At 37.6% G+C, this 22,551-nt stretch overlaps 1 protein-coding gene across 13 annotated transcripts in view; it reads left to right on the forward strand.

The window, feature by feature from the left end:
- The window catches only part of MIPOL1 (mirror-image polydactyly 1), a 195,846-nt gene that overhangs the window by 100,022 nt on the left and 73,273 nt on the right, over positions 1–22,551 (forward strand). The gene's annotated exons all lie outside the window — the stretch shown is intronic.

A 22,551-nucleotide genomic window follows, 5' to 3' on the forward strand; every position in this document is an offset into this window, starting at 1 on the left:
TTGGAATTGTGAGGAGGAATAATAAGTCTTGTCAATAAGAATAAAAATGAGCAGAGAGGCGGGAGAGGGTCAGAGAAAGGACAGTGTAAAGTGACAGGTTATTGCTGCTTTGAGAAAGGGAAATTATAACATCAGTGGAATTGATAGCTACACAACCAGCAATCTCACCGCTAGCCAGAATAAGAGACTATGCCAGGTAAGACATGCAAGCATCGTGCGCACCTATTCAACCACTATATTCTTAAAAATCTCTTTTATGGGTAGTGGAGAGACAATATAAATACAGAAGTTACTCTGTTGATACTGTGTTGTTGTTTTAAAACTGTGTTTGATTTAGGCAGTAAGATCCAAACGTACCTCATTTATAGGCAGATTTTCCTCTGCCTCCTTTTTAATTTTTTTTAATATTCGGGAAACATCATTATTCATGCAACAACTTGACCAATGCAAAGTATAGGAATTAAGGTAAATCCTTGTGTAGTTTGACATTTCTCAGTAAAAAAAAAAGTATAATGAATAAATTGAGAGAGGCTGTGTGCCACACAAATGGTCTGTGTTCCATGGGTTTATAACTGCCATCAGAATCTGTGGTGAATATTACAAAATCAGGTGTGCAATATTGAGAGCAATCCATCCTCAGATGAGTAGAAATAGAGATCGTAAGCATTCAGGGCTGTTTCTGACCACAATAATAGTATTGTTTTGAACCTGGTATCACTAAAAGTTAGTGCTTGCCAAGCATGCTACTTATTGAGCATAGTATTGTTTTTCATTAATTGTATGCTGACTTGTTTTTTCTGTGTCATTGAAAATATTATGCACAGAGTGTTAGAAAACAGAAATGTTTTATTGAAACTACACTTTTTACATTTAATATTGCCTTACATAATGCTTACAGAATAATTATATTTTCAGAGCAAGAAGTGACTTAATAGTTCATAGTGTTACTAGGATTTCATTCTAAGCCTGATATTGCTCTCCCAGCACCTAATCTTTAAAGAATTTAATTTCTGGCTGTCACAGGCATTTTTTGATTTTTCAAAGTTAGAGGTTAATTGGTCGTAGTCTTTTAGAGATGAGAGTCTGGGGAGGAAAAAAGGAATGCTTTTCAATTTTTGGTAAAGTTGAACTTTTCTTAATATTGTACCTCTGTAGAGTTTGTCTCAGTTCATATTACTGTTGCTTACAGTGAGGACAGATCTGTCAGAGTACTTTTTAAAAGGCCAGTGGGTCAAGTTGAATTCTTGACCTTGAAAATTTTAAAATGCCCCTATGAAATATTGGCAATAGTAGTTAGCTTTGATAACACAGCATATGAACACTCATCCTGACCTAAGCACTCATGTAAATGAAAAGCTTATCACCCCTTTTCAGTGTAGCTACAGCCTAGAAAATACGGACCGGCTGGTAGGGATGAAAGTCGCGTCAGCGACTCCTTTAGAAATGGGTTTGACCGGTGCTGTGAGCCGGGCTGTGGCTGGCCCCGGTGCTCCTGCTGCCGTCAGCGGCAGAGCTCCCTGCCGGAGAATATCCAGCGGGAGCCCCCTGAGAGGTAATGCGCTGTGGGGTCTTGGCACACTTCCCCTGTGAATCCCTCTTGTTTGTAGCTGCCGCCTCCTGCCTCTTGTACGCGCTCAGTAGCTATCGTAAGTGCTACGCGCAGCGTGCATGTACGGACCCAAGAATCCCCTCCTGCCTCCTCTCTGCTGCAGATCACCCTCTGGTCATCTGACCATTTTCAGAGACACAGGACAGGCCATTTGTCTCTGTGGTACAGGGTTAAATATCAACACAACTATTTTTATTTTCACCGTGATCCAGAGATCTACATTTACTTTAACCACCTCCACGTGCGAACTGGGAACTGTGCTATGTACTATTAATTCAGATGTAAACACCTGTCCTGCAGAAGGAGTCCAGGTATTCCTTCTGTGTCTATCCAGGACAGTTTCTGATAAGAAAGTGTTTTTTAAAAAAATCTTTAATTTTCCCTGCCATCTTAAACTTAATTAATTTTGTCTGATTCAGTTCGGCAAAATATGTATTCTGGTGATAGGTGGCAGATGAGGAATTTGATCTGCTTTAGGTTTTCTTCAGGGAGTAACAGAAGTGTAAACATCAGATATGGTGCAAGGATACTTGCAATCTTAACTGGATAAAAATACATTAATCAGGATCAGCTAGATTAAGGATGGCGTAAAAGTTTCTGATAAAAGATGAGATCATTACCTCTGTGGGGTCCTGAAATACACTTAACAACAAAACCCAACGGGTATTGTTTCTTTCTTTTTAAAATCATCTCACAATAATGAGTTGCTCGGAAGGAAAAAAGTGTAAGACCAATCCACAAGAAACCTATTTCATTCCACTGGTGGTATGGTCTAATATGTAAGATAAGCTGTACGCTTTCAGCTTTATTTTTAGTTATATTAGCTCACAGGGCAACTGCCACCCTTCTTTGGGGCAGTAGCAGCCCGTAGACTCCTGATTGAGGCAAAGCAGCAGAGAGACAGATTGTAACTGTGGGAGAGGTGTGGCAGCAGTAAATTTGCCAGATCCAGGATCTGGAAATCACAAAGATGAGGTAAGTACTCTTGCATACTTTTGTTTTTACACTTTTAGGTACCATGTCACACCTGAGGATCATGTGACAAATAAAACATATGACTCATAAGGCATGCTCTATAGACCTATACTGTGCCATTTCATCTTATTTTGCAATATAACATCTGCATGTCTTTGGTAAGATAGCTCTTCTGAACTAATCTCTGTCATACATATTAGTAGCACGTGATTTAAAATTTCCATATTTAATGTATTTATTGCATAGAACATTCCTTATAGTGATGTGGGCCGTTCAGTCCCACAATGCCAAACTGGTACTCCTAATTTTTATATTATTCTTATTGGTCACAGGGGATTGTATTAATTGAACAAAAAGGCCAATTTCAAATCTTCCCTCCAGGCAATGCCCACAACTGCACAGAGGTCATTCAGAGAAGCATGTGGCCCCCTATTTCCATAGTTAAAGTAAAATAATCCTCCTCTTTGTGAAACCATTTTAAAAAATCTCTTATAATATTTCAGATTGAATTATAGCTAAATCTTTTAGGGATAATTGCTTCCTAAGGGCCTATACATTTGCGCTCTTAGTACATTTTCATAAAATAAGATCTACAGAGTGCTTTGCAGTTCTAATGTGTCAAGGTCTATACGTAAGATTATTCATTTGTGCTTGGCCTTCATAATTAACATTTGGTCTCTACTGATTCTGATACATGTATTCCCACAATACACGGAAATAGCTGATTCAATTAAACATAGAAAAGTTGAAGAATTGCTATTTTTTCATTAGCATTCTAATATTGTTGTGGATCATTTTATTGTTGTTAGCTTTGTGTGTTAGTAGTGTGTAGTTTTGAAATGTAGAGTTTTAAGTAATACATTTTCCTAAAGAAAAATAAAGATCTTGCCAGTGTGAATGTCCTCTTTACTCAGTTGAAGAAGAATAGGAAATAAGTCTTGTGAAGCAAATAACTTAATGTGAAAATTCATGGAAAATGTTTAACTGGATTTGAATGAAACATAGGGAGAGGTGACTTTTTTTTCACAGGCCTGATTTATTTTGTAAATTTTAATTAGGTGGTACATTCTTCTTAAAGCAGCTATTAATCTGCTTTAAAGACCAGAGAGACATACTAATTTTATTTCCAAGCCAAACTTGCAAAATGGAGAGGAGGGCTGTTCCATGATGATACACAAATCAGGTGCCCTTTAGTGACTAAATGAGCTTACTCCATCCAAGTATGATGTCATTAGAACTTATAAAGGTTATTAATCTCCTTCAGAGCTGTTAAGATGTTAATCTTTGGTTATGATTGGCTTGTTTTGTTATGTTTTTCTGACTAATCAATCTTTTTAGTTGTGATTTTCTGTAGAATTCGTCGTACATGCTTCCATGGTTTTATTAAGAATGTAATAAATTTAGAGTCAGAGGCAAGAAAGTGACCTGAAGGAGCTGTCAGAAATTAGTCTACAGCAGTGTCATAAAGCAATTGTAGCTGATGTCATCTGCTTTCTGCTGACACATAAGAATTGTGTCAAGGGCAGGAAATCCACCATGCATAGCAGTTTGGTAGTTGTTCCAGTGATGATGCCTGTGAAAAAGCCACTTTAGAAGACTTAATCTAAGTACTCCCTGATGTCATAAACTGTATTAAGCTCTGTTTTGATTCCCAGAATTTCCCAGATTTTTCCCAGATAGAAACCATTTTTCCACATCTTCTTGACAATGCCAACCGCAAAAACAAATCCAGCTGACTAGTCAACATATTGTCCATGAAGAGCACGATCCCAGGAGACTCTGATGTCGTAAGAGCTTAAAAAAAATTAAGAAAAGCTTTAACATGAAGTTTAAAATGTTTGCTACTGTTGAAAACCATGGAGTACGCATGCTGTTTAGGCATACAATATTGACTATGGAATAAAGTGCTTCTTTCAGAAGGTAGTAACTGTGACCCTTATCTGCAAAAACTAATTCTAACAATGTTTTTATGTTTACAGCTTCAGAGCTGAAGTTTCAGAGCTTCATTTTAATGAGTTTAGAGCTGGTTTATGGCTGTAAAGCCTCTGATTTGTTTCTGATAGAGCCACACGCTTTTGAAATGCTCTGTAATCCAGGGAAACTTGCCTGAACCAGTGGTGGGAAACTGAGATTCCAATCTCAGCTCTTCTATTCAAATTCCAGTTCAGCATACAGTTTTTACATTTTATTGTAGTTATTAATTGCATCCTAGGAAACTCGTAGAGAAAAGCCTTTCAGTACTTTCATAATCATGAGGCAACAGAGATCAGGTTGATTTATTAGAAACCTAGAACGTAAGTTTTGAATGTGGCAAGGCCCAGCCACATCCAGAACACCACTCTGCCAACTTCAGCCATTTCGAGTGTTGCACTGTTGTTAACTGCAGTGCTGTGTGAGTGATAGAAACCAGCTGCCGATTACTAGTATTTTATAGCTAACAGATTAATAGCTATGTTATCCACTGGTGAAGTGAGTGTTACACCTTTCTCCAGTTTCTAGCTACAAAGTAACTAGGCATTACTCTGCAAAGAGTTTAAAACTTGCTATTGATCTACTTGTTGGTATGGTGTTATTGTTTGGTAAAGATGCTTTAAAATATTGTGCTTACTTCAGAGTGGTAGGGTTTTTTCAATGAAACAACTCGGCAATATTCATCTATTGGACAATCTACCCATTTCTCTCACATTTTGCTATGAATTTCTCTGGCCAGTATGCACTGTTCCCTCTGTATGTAATAGAATATTAACCTGTGAAAGCTCAGCTTGAGAGCTCACTCTGTGGAGTTAACCCTAAAGCAATCATGGTTTTTCATTTTGCATGCCATGTGCTGCTACCTGTAAAAGGGACTGCTATCACATTTGCAAATTAATTTATAGGTATGTTTGAAGACTGGGCTGCGAGCTTCATGTTGGAAGTAGAAGGGGAGGCGAAGTAGATTGCAGATCTGCTGCTCAGTGTGAGGAGATACACTGTGCCCTTGCATTTACTTATGATCTATATCTATTTTTCTGAAACTACAAGAACATTTCAGGAGCAATGGGAATAGTTAACAGGCTTCTTGGAGGTTATCTTCAGCAAATAATATGTTGTTACAACTAATCCTGAAAGGTTCTTCATGCTATTCTTCCAATAACTTACACGAGGATAGAATACTAGGGGATTTATCAAAGCAAGCTGCAATCTCTAACTTTGTGCAAGAGCTGTTTCAGTAGTTCATTTTCTTCTCCTAAGAAGGGCACTGCATCTCTTCTTCTGCTTTCGGAAGAGTTGTCTAGTCCAGTACGAAGCCACGATGAGTTCATTTCACTCTCCAGTAGCTACCCTAAAGCAGCCCTCATTTAAATGCCTGGGCAATGTGAGAGACAAATTTGCTACCCTGTCAGTAAAACTTGTTATAAAGCACAAGAGATCACTATTAATTTTTAGAGTGGAAGTTTGCTGAAGTTTGAATGCTTGAATTGCTTTTAAGTACATAGTGGAGGTGGAAATAAAAGACCTAGTAAAACTTGGAACATGCTGCTAACAATCTGGATGTGGACAGGAATGCACATTTTTCTTCAGTTGCTGCTTCCTAGACACTTTATCAGACAGAGTAGATACAGTTGCAATCTTAATTGCATTGAACAGAGCCTTTGCTTGTGCTGCACCCAAAAACACTTAATCACAAGGTCTTAAAGGGTGTCACTAAGGTTAGACCCAAGTCTGTTCAGCTCTTATCCATGCTAGAAACATGATTAGTCACTTTATGGCTGGTGTTATTAAATAGTACTGTACACCTCAGAGGATATCAGTGTAAGCCGGTGCATCGTGCCATAAATGAACACTAAAACAAGGCCGTGTACAACTCCTGCAGAAATAGTTCTGTCCATGTTCTACTTCAACATTAATTTTCTGGATTCCTTCCTGCTTAAGTTGCAGTGTCTCCAAAAGCTATTGCTACAGACTTCTGACAACCCGCCCAGTTATCTGTATCTATGGAGAGGGGGAAAATAACTCGTATAATCCTACAGTGACCAACGTTCCCCCTCAATCGCAGTGGAAAAAATGTGAGCACTGGGCGAGTTGTCTTTAAAAGCAGTCATTTGAAGTTTCCTTGGACCCAATTGTTCCTTTGAGCCAGATGTCATAACCTGGTTCTCTGGTCAGTTGAGGTCCGGAGATCCTCAGCCAGGGATTTGTCCTTCATCTGCTGTTATATATTTAGGAGTGTAACAGTTTGCTTACGTGTATCCCCTATAGGGAGGAAGTGACTAATTTAGCACATGTATTTGACCATGAGTCAAAAAGATAAGTTCAGAAATTTGATCTGCTAGTAATCCTTTCAGTGGCCAGTTTTGTTAATTGGTTTTTGTAGCCATCCAGGCCGGTAGGCTTTATTTAGTTATGCAGATCTTGACAGAATAGTTGCTCACGAGTGACGACTACATTCTTAGTGATGGTCTCCTCCTATCTGGTAGTTAATGTTTTAGCACTGATAGACATTTGTATTCATTGACCAAAAATATCTTCATTTGTATAGGTAGTTGAAAATTAAAATAATTGCTTAAATGTGCCGTAAGCAAATAATACAATGTTTTCCCCGATGGAAAACATGGGAAATAAATTATGAGGTGAGACACTTGCCCTTCACTGAGTGAGGCTATCCAGAGTCCCTTTAGAAACACAGGCTTGCAGAGTCTGATAAATCTGATTTATATGAAACATCTACCTGGGAGATAAGAAGAGAAATGATGTTTGGTAGCATTAGTACTAGCATGATTTTCAGTGGTCAGCTTGTGAAGTCATTAAGTGGCTGTGTGGATAGGCGGCGGGGCCATTTGTGCTGTTCTTGGTTCACTAAGGCATCACTGCGGGCCAGAATTTTGAACTCGTTCAAGCCTTGGGTTGGTTTCAAATTGAAGGAAACAAACAGACGTACCCCAGTTCTCGTCTTTGCTTCCTCGATTGTACTGGCCAGGCCACCTTCCTGTACCTGTAGGGCTGTCCTTTCACTGACAGCACTGTCTGGCGTGGCAGCCCTGTGTGTACGGTGTTCTCTGCACAGCAGCTTCTCAGGATTTCTTGGACTCTGTTCCAATGAAAGAAGACAAAGCAGTGGTTTTTCTTACTTACTGTGACCTCAAGTCTTTCAGAATTCTTTCAGAAGACCAAGCAGTGGTTTTTCTTACTTACTGTGACCTCAAGTCTTTCAGAATTCTTTCAAAGCAAAGTAATACAGGGATGAGAGTGAACACTGATTGGCAGAACATTTGTCCTGAAAATGATCCCGAGAAGAGTTGTATCTGTGTAATTAATGATGCTTGCCTAGAGCACTGTATGTCTTAAGGAATTTTAGCATGCTTCATATTGCCTGTAAACAGCTGCACAAGAATGGCACTGAACGTGTCTTGATAGACTGAACAAACAGCTTCTTGGCTAAAAGAGTTTGTTCACCTTGCCCAAGGAGCGTAAGTCTTCCTTCTCTCCTGTTAACAGACGCTGAATGTCTCTTAACCAAAGCAGATATATTTATTGAACTTTGATTCAGTTCTAAGCATTAAGGAATTCATTACACATTCACACTTTGTGTTTGATGACAGCTTTCATCTGCTCCACTAAAAATTCCTTGGAGGTCTATTGCTTTTTATTTGACAGCCTTCAAATCTCTCTTGGCACCAGATTATTCTTTAAAATCTTAAACATCAACAAACTGTTTGTATATACTATAAACGTCCCTTTGTCATTGGGGATGATGTGGTCATTCAAACCTTTTGGCTGAATCTTTTATTTTGGCGTTTCCATTTCATAGGTGGAAATTGTCTTCCCATGAGGTCAGTTGGTGTTACTACTTCCAGTTAGCAGAAGTGTTATTTCTGATGAATGCAGCAGGTTCTTGGAATGCAATATTTTGGTTTCAGGTTATTCTAAATCTGGATTATCATTCTCACAGTCATCTAGGCTGCTTCCATGTCCTCACTTTTGGTATGCAAAGAATCATCTCTTTCATGGTAATAGGCTTCTGTGACCAGGAACTTCCTGTTGACAAGGCCGTCTCATCCATGTTTTTCATTTAACCATTCTGTAATTGTGCATCTGCACATATTATATTCACTTCGCATTTTACAAGTACTTTGCACTTTCACGCACCTGTTTTTCCTTCTAACAGGATAAATTCCACTTTGCATGGTTGATTCATTTGATTCACCGTCTGGGTGACTTCCTGGAAGTTCCTTCCGTGCTCAGTGACGCTGCCACTTGACCTTCTAGTTTCAGGGGTGCTTTGTTTCAATTGTAAATGTTCTGCAGCATTTTTAGGTTTTTGTCTAAACTCTGTTAAAGGACCTCAAAACTGGAATAGTTTATGGGCCTGGGGAGGATGTCAGATATATATATCCTAGAAGCAGGTATCCTGAAATAAACAAACATTCTGAAGTTGTACAAGATGGAACAAACTACACAGGCATCCTGTGGCCAGATAGAAAGCAGTCTGCTACCTGCTGTTTCATGCCTTATCTTCATAGAGGTGACACCCATGCCTCAAACCAATGATAAAAAATTGGTACATTCTAAAATGCACTGAAATTCATCAGTATCCTGTAAATTAGAATCACAGAATCTGATATGTAAGCAAAACATACTGTAGAAACCACAGTCATGTTAGAAAAGCTACTTATATGGAAAGGTGAGTTCTTATAAAAACAAAAACTCTATTTAACTGTACTGATAAGCTTTGTTGCCATCTCTAACAGTATAGTTTATCACCCCAGTCATGGGTTCATTTTTCCTTCCTTCTGCCCCATAACACATCAATGGTAGTACTACTATGAACCTTTGTAACGTCTGAGGAGGTGTCATATTGCTGCACTTCAAACAGCTATAAAAAAAAATTATTTTACTTTCCCACTAGTGTGGAGCTTCATTACGGGATTACATGGATCAGGAACGAAGGGCATGTGTTAATCTAACTGTAAAACAATCATAAAGCCTAATGAAGACTTACTATAAGACTTCACTTGCCACTTTCTGATCCTATAAAACATATTTCCAAATTTAGTTAAGAGATTCTAAATCTGAAGCCATTTTGTACATAAAATAGTAACTGTTTTCTGCAATGTTTAAAGAAGCCCTTAGCATTAGTTTCTATTAATATCGTCCCTAATCTTCACTGGCATAGTTTTCAAAGTATCTATCAGCATCGTACCATAATAAAACAAAGGAAGTACCAAAAATATTTAACCAAGTTGAGTTTTTCCCTTCTCAGAGGTACCAAGTATTAAATGATGCTGAAGATGAGATACCAGATTTAATGAATGAGGAGGAGTGACATAGTTATGTATTATTTTTTATTTCATAAATCTTGTTTCTTTCTCCATATGAAATCTGTTATTCATACATGCAGAAAGAAAATGTGGGAAATCTTAATTTTTAATCATTTTTTCAGTGTCTTACTGTAAACCCTTCATTTTTTATGCTGCACAGGAAAATGATCCTCTTTTGTTTGAGCAGCAACTGTAAACAAAATCTTGAGCCTGAGTGCATGATGACATGTCAGTTATTTGTCCTACAATAAAATGTGTAAAAGGTAGTAACCTAAGCTCTTGTGCAAAAGGCAAGCTACAGGGTCATTAAATAGCAAAGGTCTTGCTCTGACCCATCCATGACCTCCTTATCTGAAACACCTCTCAGAATTGATAGAATCTACTTTAGATCTTGGGTAGAGGAAACCAGGGATAGGGTAAAGGATCAATATAAATATTTCAGAATTTAGATATTTACTAAAAAGGAATCTTTGGTCTTTGTATGTTTAAGTTTATCCAAATTTCTGTTCAGAATTGGAGAACCCTTTTGTAGCAATTTGCATGCAAGTGACCATATGAAGTATGGTTCAGAGTAGAAGAGTGACAGATGGTAAAGGAAGACACGGAAACGTTAGGTCTTAGTATGGTTGTAAGGCTGCAGACTAGCCTTGATTCAGAAGCCTCAAGGTGCTACGTGTTTGCTCTTATTTATCTTTTTACTGTCATCTGAAAGTCTCTCCTATTCTGTTCCCAGGTGAGAAACTTTAGGTTTTAGAATGAGATGAAGTCAAAAGAGCCCATATCCAGAAAGTGCAGCTTGGTGCTTAGCCATCATTTACTCAGAGGAGTCAGGACATTTTGCTGTCCTTTTTAGTTCCCATCTATTTATTTGGTCCGGTGCAGAGGCACATTTTTGATGTTAGGGCACTTGTGCTCCTAGATCACTGAGAATTTTTTGAAAAACCCTTTCTTTTCCCCATAAATAAGAGCAAAATCCTGATTTGACTTCCATGTGTGTGGCCACGCAGAGGTGTAAAGGAAAAGTGAACTCTGCTGTTCACATATTCAGGTTGCTAAGGGGAAGAGATGTATTCCTTGTGTGCAATAGGTGTGTATTTCTACCCTAGCAGTATACAAGTCATTAGGAGAATGCTTGAAGAGGAGAAGGAACGAATCGACTTGGATTTTTTTTTATCTTTTTATTTTTCTTCCATGAAAGTGGTCTTTATGAAGTAAAATATTCCTCACCTGTCTTCCAGCAGATCTCCACAGCTTTTCTCATGAGATTACGGACTGGCAGCTGGACTTTGGCTTTTCTCTAGGACTAAGCTTTAGAGTAGTCAGCTATACATTAGGGGCCAAGCAGTAAAGTTGGTAATTTGGTAATTCTGAATTTCCAGACCTTAACCATAAAAAACCTGTGCAGGCACACTGGTGTACCGCCTATTCAGAAAATATATTAGTATTATCTTTACTGATTAACACAAGCACAGATAGAATTTTGGCATATGAAATACGTAGCCTTGTTTTTTATTATTTGAAGACTTGAAAGGTATAAAGTAAGCAGAAGTTTATCAATGCATTAGGATTTCAACTCAACATATATTAGGTTTATCTTCATACTTAGAAACACGGCGTGCATAGCTCTGTCATGTAGCTGAATCAAAATTGCTCATTACGCTTGCACAAAAAATGAATTATTCACTGAAAACACTCAAAGAAGGTCTGATTTCTCTTGTAAAATACGTTTGCAATTATGCCTCCAAAATTCAGTCAGCTGTGTTTTTACTCCCAAAATTCAGCCTTCCTTCGTAGTAAGGTAAATATATCTTACAAAGAAAAAGCAATAAATAGGTGAAATGAGAAAAGAGCTGTCTTTAAACTTTGGTTAGGAAGCTGAAGTAACAAATGCTATTGTGTAATAGTAAATAAGTGTATATCGCATTGCCTGAACATGGTATTAATGTATATTGGTGATTCTGTTAAGCTGCTAAGCAGCCGAATTTGCAATTTAAAATTAAACTCAAAGACCCAAATGTCATTTTGTAGTTAGATTAAATATATAAAGAAACCTTCTGGGACTTCATATTCTGAACTGTGTTGGTTGATACTGGATTTTCCATCTCCAGAATTGATTCACCACTGAAGAACAGATGTCATCTTTCACAGTTTTACTAGACATATTCAGATTCCATACAGTTTCATAAATTTGCCATTTTCTTGTGGATCACCGTCAAGATGATTATTTCAATGCTTATTTGTTTATTAAAGAAATACCTGCTGTGCTGGAGGGGTTAAGATGGTGGTGGTGTGACTTGCACACAGAGTTCTTTCTTTACAAATAGCTTGGCCACGCATTTTGAAAAATTGAGAGAACTTATTTTTAAAAATTAATACCATTTAAACTATTTTTTACATTAGAAGCATCATTTGAACCAGGCTTTCAAACACTGATGCTAATCTTGTAGATTAGGCCTGATTCGGTGCACAGATGTAGCAGTGACTGCTGGAGAGCAGTCCTGCTGACATTAATAGTTACTGTTATAGGATCTAAATTTTGAGAAGAAATGAACCCTTTCTTGCTTTGATCTCGAAGCTTGTGAGTTCCACATGCACTTAAATTTTAATGGGACTAGGTCCCAAATCTGTGAAGCCTTAGGCTGTTATACACACGTTCAGGCTGTTATGACAATATTCAGAGATCAGAGGAAATTCTGTTCAGATTTGTTTTCATAAACTAGGTATCTTACATGATACAACGAGATCGAGTAAGAATACATTGATGCTTCACTAGTTCTTTCAGAAGAGCTCAGGCCAGAAGACATTTTAACACGAAAAAATCTTTGATGTCCACGTTAAAAGAATCTATTATTCTTTCTCCGTGAAAAACATCATATCCCTTCAAAACCTTTCCACCCAAAATCTCATTAAGAGCACCCCTACTTTAACCATGCTTCTTACCGAGTTCTTTGGAAAAAAATGAATGAATGGTAAAATACCTCATTGCCCTGCTGGTACTTTAATCCTTCATCCCATCTTCTGAACGGATGAAACTGTTTAGTACAGGTTTCTCGTTTAAAAACGGAACTGTGTTAGCTCCACTGTTAAACAACTGAGTAACTGGTTTGAATACACTACTTAGTGTCAACTAGCTGCATTTTGAAGAGACACAAGTTTCAAACTTTTTCCTTGCATATAGTCTAGAGGAGAGACTTAGTATACCAAACATTATCATTTTTTTGTATTCTGTTAGACTTTTAAGCATTTAAGAATATCACATAAAATGAATTGGTTTTAATTGGTTATCTGCTCCTATTTCTTACAGTTGAGCTGTAATTGTCTTAGATGTTGGAGGAAAGAGTGGCTGAGTGACTGGGAGGAGAGTGACTGAAACCTTGGAAATGCTGCTGATAGCTCCTTCCGTTTGGAATTGCTATACAACAGTAACAACAAAACCACTCATTTCCAAACTAGATAAAATGAAATCTGTTTATCTAGTCTATTAAATCTGGGTGCCAACTTTCAAGCAGATGCAGTTTTAAGCTCTGTAGATGCTAAATTCTGAAACATTTGGTCTATAAACAAAAAGCTGACATCAAATACAGCATTACTGCTAGACATAGTAACGGTGTATATATGCTGCATTCACACAAAATAGGGAGATTATTGCTTTTTTGTATGTTGCTTAGGGTTTTTTTCTTATGTTAGAGTATTAAAACAGATATTAAATTTTATCATTAATGCGGTGCGTGGTCTCTCTTCAAATCCCCTTAATTACAGATTGACTCCAAGGATTACACAGCATGGATTTTAATTTTAACTGAAACAAAAAGAAAAGCTGCTGAAAAATTATTCTTGCTGAGTGACTTGTTGGACCACAAAACAATTTTTAACATCTTTTGACAAGTGTTGTCAAATTTAAAATATTAGAACAGAGCTAAGTGCGCCTTCAAACTCCAATTGTATCATGTCTACTTCCCAAATAAAATGTTTTATTAACTTTGTCCTCGCAAAGGAATGTCTGCTTCTCATATTTTTGTTTTTTCAGTTATTCTGTAGGAGAAAAAGACTCGCACTCTTGCTGAGATGTGTGTATGTTTGAAGAAAGTGACATCAGACTTCATATTTCCTTTCTTTGGTAATTTGAGAAAAATTACCAAGCAGAGTTGACGTTGTAGCACCAACAGCGTATTTCACACCCTTGCGTTGTTTCCCTTCTGACCCCTATCTTTAGGACTTAAGAGCTCCACTCTGAAAACTTCATTCCAGCCTGAAACTTAGAATAGCAGGTCTGAGTCCAGAAACAACATTTTCACAAATTGGGGCCTAATCCAGTAAGCCTCACACAGGAAGCTACTTCTGTGAGTACCTATTATTCATCTGATTAAAACTTTAGGGATCAGTTTTTAGTCTGTTTCTTATAGGTTTTTTCCCCCTATTTCTTAAAAGATAAAATCAGCTTCCCAATCGGTTTCATTAAGTAAAACTCATTTTTCACAGTTAAAGCTTATTAGTATTTCTTACAGTTTTACTGTATATCTCCTGCCAGTTCTTTAAGACACATAGAAAAAAAGTTGCTCTCCAGAGCTGCATCAAATAATAAATGCTCAAAGCTGAGTGTCCGCAACTTCTCTTGAAGTTAGGTGCAGCTGAAAGCACCCCTTATCTCTCAAAATGTGGATGCAAGATTCTTGCTTCAAAAATCAGCTCCTTTTGTGACTGAGTAATAACTTGGAATACAAAAGGCTGGAGGAATGAGAAATTAGCTTTTGGCCAGGAGGTCACTGTAGTGCTGAGGGATAAATCTATCATTGCTGTTTAATGGCAGTTAGTGGTTTGATAAAGTTCCCCTAACTCCGTTTGTTAGCTTAAAACATACTTTCTGAGACTTCACAGATCTGCAGGTAAATAACACCATTATTGCTGCATCTTTGTATGGGGTGAAATTTTTGCACTTAAAAAGGGTTATTTCAACAAGCTTTTCTCTGCCTTTTTATTTAGCTGTCTCTGAATTGTTGCTATCAGAATGTTTAATGGTTTTCTCCATTAGTGTACTAGTGCACTTTTTTTTTAATGGATCAGATTAAACTCTATTGCTTTGTATTATAGCCAAGCATAAATCCTTCCTATTTTAACAGAAAAGTATTTCTAACGCAAACCAATGAACAGGCTAATTTATACACAATATTGTTCCATCTAATTTGTCCATTATGTGTAATAGTCTCAACGGTATATGATTTTCAAATCATGTGTGCTTAATGCAGAGGCCAGGAATAGCAACAAATGAGGCGAAATAGTGAATGCGCTTGCTCTTTATGGCTTTTGTTGCAATCTTAACAGAGGTAGGTTAATAAGTGTGCTTGTGTGGGTGATTTCTTTTAAGTGTTCGTTAGGTAATGCACAGCACTGTGAGTGACGCTGGCTGCTGGCAGAAGTTTGATGCTTTACATTCATTACAGTTGTGTTCTCTTGGCTATATTCAGTAAAGCTTTAAATGTATTATTGGTTAGACTTCTAATATAAAAGTATACAAAATAGTTCGTAGTTTTCATCAAAAAGCAAGATAAAATGGCCTAAAGGAAATAACAATGACTGATTTTTAATTTAAAGTTCAATTTTGCAAGTCGTCTCTTGAGGCCTGTTTTGTGAGATTGTGAACTATTTTGAATGCCCGCTGAAGTTAATAGGGGATGAGGAGGCTCAGGGCTGTTCAGACAGATCCTTTGATAAATAATACTCTACCACACCGGACAAAATCTGGAAAAAAGAAGAATCCTGCTTGCGTCCTAACATAAATAAATGTATGCATGAGTGCTGTCTATCTTACGAAGTCGTTTGTGTTTGTTTAAGTTGGAGCACAGGACACACAGTAAGTCTGGTGTCTGGTTTTTGAAACCGGGGTGTGTAAGCGTCTACGTCAAAAAGAAAATCGTTCTGGAATCTGAAGGCTGAGACTGACAGGAAAAATCATCCTTTACAATAAGTAAGACCTGATTTTGACATATGTTATCTTTTCAGCGATGTTACATGTTTGCAATACATTCGCTGTTGGTATAGATGTGAGGGTCACGCCGCTTTGAAAAGAAAATTTCAGGATTTTTTGCTGGATCTAGATTTTGACATTTAGATTGTGAACCAGTTCTGCATTTTGGGGCAAGGAGTGTTGCTGGGGCTGTTAGTTTCAGTCCAAGTGTAACCATCGCTGGTTAGTTTACCAGTTTTTCAGAACTAAACTGTAACGGTCAGTAGCTGTTTCATTTTTGTTAATATATTACTTCCCCCCGCCCCGCACATCAGCTGCATAAGTGAAGAGTGACTACATAATTTCTGGGGATTTGTTCTGCCTTTGCTTTCTGTACTTCTTCTCTAGCTAGTCAGTCCTTCATGGCTGTTAAACAGGATGTGCTGTTTCCTGGAACAGCTCATTTACAAGTGAGTACTTTTTCAGTTTTGTACATATTCTTGCACAATAATCAAAAAACCAAGGTTTATTCTTTTGGTTTGGGGGATTTGTGGCTTTTTGTTTGTTTGTTATTTTTTTATTTATCCTCTTATCCACTGGATTAAATCTCTTGTTTAGTTATTGCAAAACCCCCTCGCTGTCCTCTTAGTTGAACCTGAATCACAAAAACAAGGAGTCTGAATTACATTTGAGGAAGGAAATGTTCAACTTGAAACATGGTGCTTGCCGGTAAATCAGTGGACACTGAAAATAAAATAATTAGAAATAGAATGGCTCTTTATTTTATGTGACTGATTTGGAGTTGGCTACATCTGAAAAGGAATTGAAAAAATGATCTCTTTGCTTGAGATTTGCCAAACAATGCTATAAGCTCCAAGTTATTTTGAGGTGGTGAAAGGTGAAACATTTGACATGTTCTTTGTGGGCAATGCTTTAAAAAAAGAGAGGGCGGGAAAGAGGCGTTGCCACATCAGAGTTAAGGGTGTTTGTGGTTGTCCATGACAGCGGCTCCAGTTTTAAAACACCTGTGTTTACTTTCCAGCTTTTCTCAGTCGGCCTGAAAGTGGCCTAAGAATGGCACAGACAGACCTGCAGTATGGCTGTGTTGCCTTTGCAACACACACACACACACAAAAAAGAAAGGAAAAAAAGACAGAGATAAATCTCTTGTTATGCAGCTAATCATTAACAGCATTTTTGTGCCTAGCTGAAAACATTTGGAACTTCTCTAAATTTTTATAGGCTATCAGATAGTGCTTGTATTTTTTTTCCTAATCTAGTAAGCTAAATTTTTTGTCTTTGCTATTTTCTTTTCTAGCAAAAATAAAATCAACTTAGTGTTGGTTTGTGGGGTTTTTTAGTAGTAAATAATAAGAAAAAAAATCAGTATTTTTGTTGCAAAGTGATATTTCATTCCAATATTTGGAAATACGAGTACCAATACTCCAAGTAAAAAAAAAAAAACCCCAAACAAAACAGGCACAGCCCTCCCTCTGCCACCCTCCGTGAAAAAAAGAAACATCTTACAGCTCTTTTCTGCGTAGAGTTTTGCTTCATAAAATCCTAGTATTTGATGTGTATTAACTTTCTGTAATGTGCTAGCTTGCATTTTATCACGTAAATACCTTGTCCTGCAATGGGTTATAGAGTTAAGTTAGGTGTAAAATAGACATCTCTTGAAAACTGAGTAATGGAGGTTGAATGCTTAAGAAAAAAAAAAAAGACAAGCTAAGATATCACGTTTTCAGTGCTTGCTTAGAAAATTTAAAATCATTTGTGGGTCAGTATTTAAGATATTCATCTGATGAGAGGCATATTTTTTACTACTGCTCCAAATTTATTACCTTTAAAATTTGTTCATGTCTTACAAACTTTTTTGGCTTTTTAAGAAAACCTCAGCTGCTTTCTCTAGTATTTTTTAATTGATGTAACATCTCTTCCACCTTCTACTCCAGATGACATGCCTGACATTCCTGTTTACAAAAATATGTCTGCTTCATAATAATGTTTGTTTTTCTTTATGGATCACTCAGTATAGGTCAGGTTTTGTTTTCTGGAAGCAGGAAAAAAAAGCAAAAGAAAATATAGTGCTGATACAGGAGCACAGGCGATTTCTCCCTTAGACTGATTTCTTTTTAGAATTGTGAGCTTAGTAGACATTCAGGGTCAGCGTATGGGGATGAAGAGCACGAAACCCCTTAAGCAAGATAACGTAGCCTAACCGGAGCACAATTACTTTAATACTGTTGGTCGAACATGATGACTGGACAGAGCAAACTGGGAACTTGCCAATTCCCTCCAGATCGGGCACCTCTAATAAACTGGGAAATTGTGCCAGCGTGATCTTCCTTTGTGATACGCAGCAGAGCAGCCACCTTTCCACGGCTTTCCCAAGGGGTAGGAAAAGCAGTGCGGGTGCATGCTCCGACGAAGCTGCCTTCTGCAGAACACACAGCACCCTCTCCGCTGACTGCAAGGAAAGGTGCTCAGAAAATAGGGGGGTTTTAACTCCCCCCTTTTTCAGTGGGTTCAACTAGAAAATCTGGAGGATATTCATCTGAATCAGCTTTGAACACAGAGAAGAGCTTGTGAGCTCTCACCTGAGTATCTGCACTGTAGTATCACTGAAATCCACATAGTAGTACTCTTTCATATCAGTAAAGGTCGTAAGCCAGTACCTTGGCTAAGAAATGGGGGGCACAAGAGATCTAAAGAGTTCACAGAATTTATTCCAGGGGGCTGTAAAAGTAATTAAATGATATGTCTAAAAGATAGGGAAGTTGTCACATTTATTAAATTACCAGGTGTAGATGAGTTTTAAAAGCAAGTTGGATAATGTCAATATATGAAAGGGGAAGAAAAGGCTTTGTGAATGTAACTGTTTTTCTGAAGGCAACACTGAGATCTTGATAAGAAAGAGGTAAATAGGGAGCTAATATTCAAAATATGTCTAAGTGGTTTGGATGCCTACCTCTCAAGACTTTTAATGGTTTTTAGGTATCTTAACCCACTTACAGTTTTTTGAATCCCACTAAGTACCTGTCTTGAGCTGCCTCAGCACCTCTAAAAATCTGATTGCCTGTTCACTTTTTGACCTCTGTTAAAATTACTCCCTGCTCCCTGTAAAAGCTGATGGTTAAATAAGAGCAAAATTAAAGACGGCATTTTTCCTAGCAGTTAAAACTTGAGTGACCTTAAAAGTGGAATTGCCTCTATGAAATATATTTATTCAGTTTGTGCTTGTGACCATCTAGTAAGTCACTCTAGCTGTTCCCTTGGGGATTTTTAGCATTAAAATATCTGTGAAATACCACTGAGTCCTTACACATGCATTACAGGTGTAAGACAAAATCAGCCCACTATCTAAGAAAAGGCATAATTAGGTGAGCTGTAAACCAATTGTCCTGTTAGGGATGTATACACAAATGGGTACAGTTGCTCACGTGGTTGCTCAGACCAGCCATAGATTGGCTGTCTCTGGTGTAGGCTGTGTGGCAGTGTTAGGGTGGTACTGAATCCAACACGATACCTAGCATCTCACCTGGCAATACTTTCACATAGACTCTCGAGAAGAGCTTGTGTGCCCATTTGTAGTGAGTCTGCAAAGCAGGTTGTTTGGGATCCCTCCTAAATTTACTGGACTTTGCACTTTTCTTGTTCCTGTACTGGAATCACATCAATACTGAAGGAACTCTTCTGTCATAAGAAAATACAGCCAAAAAGGGACAAATACAGAAGTTACAGTCTCTGCAGCTTTTATTTTTTTTTTTGTCCTACTCAACAGGGCATTTGATACCATAGATCTTGCATATCTTGCTACAATTGAAATATCAGGGATTCCCCCTCTTCAGTTTGGTCAAGGCCTGTGTGCTGGCAAGATTGCTTGTACCATCTTGCTTTTAGTCACTTTACGCATTTCTGATCCAGGGGTAAGGAAACATCTTAAAGGTAGGATACATTTTTGTCAGCCTCAGCGCCACCTCCTACTGTGTTTCCAGGAGTTATCACATCCTAAGAGTGTACAAGTGTCAGGCAGTAGTGCACCTGGTTCCGCATGGACCACATGGTGTTATCTCACCTGGTCTTATTCAAGGTGCAGTCAGAGGGAAGCCAAACAGTTTATTTGGCTTGTTTAAAATATGACAATATCTGAGATTTGCAAAGCAATTCTTATTTGTAAACATCACGCAGTGGATTTGGTTTCTCTATTCAGTACTTGATTTGGGAAAGTTGCATTCTTAACCACCTGGTACATCAGCTACTACCTCTGATCCTCTCAGGGAGGTTGCCACCTGCAAAGTCTTTACTGGTATATATACTTAATTTATAGAAGCTATGGGTCTTCCATTCACTCAAAAATCCATCTGCCTTTTTCACTTTTCAGTCAGACACTCTCAACAAGAACGAAAAGAGTTGGAGAGGTTCACATATGCTCCACGTTTATGCCTGTGTTTGCAGCAAGTGTATGTACAGTCCATGGGAAACAACTGTTTAAAAATGTCCTGGTTTGCAAATATGAAGTTCATCTTCATCTTCTTGATGACCTTTCATTGTTCTGTTCTTTTCCTGTGTACCAATGTGACTGGAAGCCCTCTGTGGTCTTTAGATCACAGTCTCTTCTGGATAGAAATGATTTCTCAAGAGAACACTGCGTGAGAATGTACTTTAATTTTAATATGGATAAAAAAAGAGAAAGGATTTTGTATGAAGTGTCTAGCAAGCAGGTTTTTTAGCCTCACTTCCCTAAGAAAATAAGGGATATATGATTATGCAGTCTTTGTTTTCACCTTCTGATTTTTAGCTACTTTCAACTAAATCTGACAGAAGAATAATGGTTGGATCCCTAAAAGGGTTTCTCTCTTCTACTCAGTTGCCAATTTTCATGAAACTCCTAATGTCCCACTCAAGGAAAAGTCAAGGAGAACTTTATCAGTAGCCATTCCTGTTTAGTAGGGGACAGCTGTGCAACAGCATATCACTACTGTCCAAGGGACGGACCAAAAAAGTTAAGTAGAGTGAGCTGGAGGTATTGTAGTAGAAAGCTGTAAAGGATATAGGTAGAATCCATTGATTTTATGAGGACATTGGAAGGAATATGAGGTTGTTACTATGAGGAAAGGTGGTAGTAGGAAAGTGTAAGAGAGAGGGAGGGTGAAAATTAGTATCAGACAGGGCTTCATTAGTATTGCTGGCACAGAAGAACTTACTTGATTTTTGTACAGTTTTTTAAAGAGATCCTTTTGCCCAAGGAAATACAAACATTTTAATGTCAGTATAAACTTTTTTCTTTTTTTTCCTTTTATATATCAAAATACTGCATCTAGTAGCAGAACTGCAAATTTTAAATCTATCAAGAGTAGTACAGCCATGGTGAAGAGCTTCAATCGTTTCTCTCTGTTGCTCTTTTTATGCTACATTTAAAGTGATGACATTAAGCCTTGAAGGGGTTTTAACTTATCAAATTAAAGTCTATGCCTTTCATTAGTTTTTAATAGCATGAACACCAACTGATCTCTGGCAGTTTTGGGGGGGAGTAGTGAAGATTAAAAGAGATGGTACTTGAATTAAGTTGATGTTGAAAAGATACTGGCACCAAAAACACCTCTCATAGTTTTAAACTCACTCACACTTGTGGTCAAGGATTCATTCAGTGGCATTTCTGACTTGGAAAAAAATATTTTAAAATATTTTTTTGTGTTTTTAACAAAGTCAAAGAGAAATGAGTCTTATTTTCAGATACTTAGAATAATTTCACTTATTTCTCTTTAGAAGAATAATCTGTTTAATATTTCAGTATTAAAACCTTTTTAGATACATGTTGTTTATGCAAGTACTTCAAAACAGAAAGGTTCAAAAATACTAAATATAAAAAAAAATCACAGAAATTTTGTCACATAAAAGAAAATGGGATGTGAAAAAATATTTATTTATTTTTATTCTCATATTATGTTCTGCTCCTTCCATCTTTTGACCTACCTCTGAAAAGTACATTGAGCTTTGCATTCTTCTCTTCTGTGTTTCCATACAAGTTATTACTTCTCTTTTCGCACATCTTACACCATACCTTCAACATCACGCAGCTTTCTTCTATTCCCTATTCTCAAAAATGTTTTCTTTGTCTTCCTTCATTGTTTTCCTAACTTATCCTTCCTTTTTTCAGCCTGGATGTTTGTTTCTTCCTCATCTGTCTCAGCCACTTCATTGGGCCAACAAGAGCCTGAACATCCCCAAAGACCTTTGTCCCATACTAAGAGCTGTACCTAAGATACTGGTATTTTCGTGTATGTTGGCTTTAGTTGTTCTGTGAAGCAGAAAGATTACTTCAGGTCCCCACTAATCAAGCGGAAAATGGATGACATGAGCAAGATGTGAAAAGCTCATTGGTAGCCCCTGGAGAAGTATTGCATTCAAAGTTGACAAATTGCAGGGGATTTAAGGAGTGCATGATAGGGCAAGCAAATGGTCTTGCTTTCAGCAAAGTTATTCATCAGAACATTTGTCCTTTCAGGAAGGCAGGTTATTTAGACAATAATTATGAGTATTGTGTATGTGCACAATTGTACAGTGTTATTTGCTATACATGCAAAAAGCTACACTGAAGTACTCAGTTAATCAAGAGTTAACCTCAGTTCTGGCATTTCTGAAGCGAGCATCTTCATTTACTTCCCTTTCCCCTGAAACAGTGTGTTAACATTTTTCATTACAGGATCATGTGTGCTTTATTTCAC

This window comes from Mycteria americana, chromosome 5 (assembly GCF_035582795.1).
Source record: "Mycteria americana isolate JAX WOST 10 ecotype Jacksonville Zoo and Gardens chromosome 5, USCA_MyAme_1.0, whole genome shotgun sequence".
NCBI lineage: Eukaryota > Metazoa > Chordata > Aves > Ciconiiformes > Ciconiidae > Mycteria > Mycteria americana.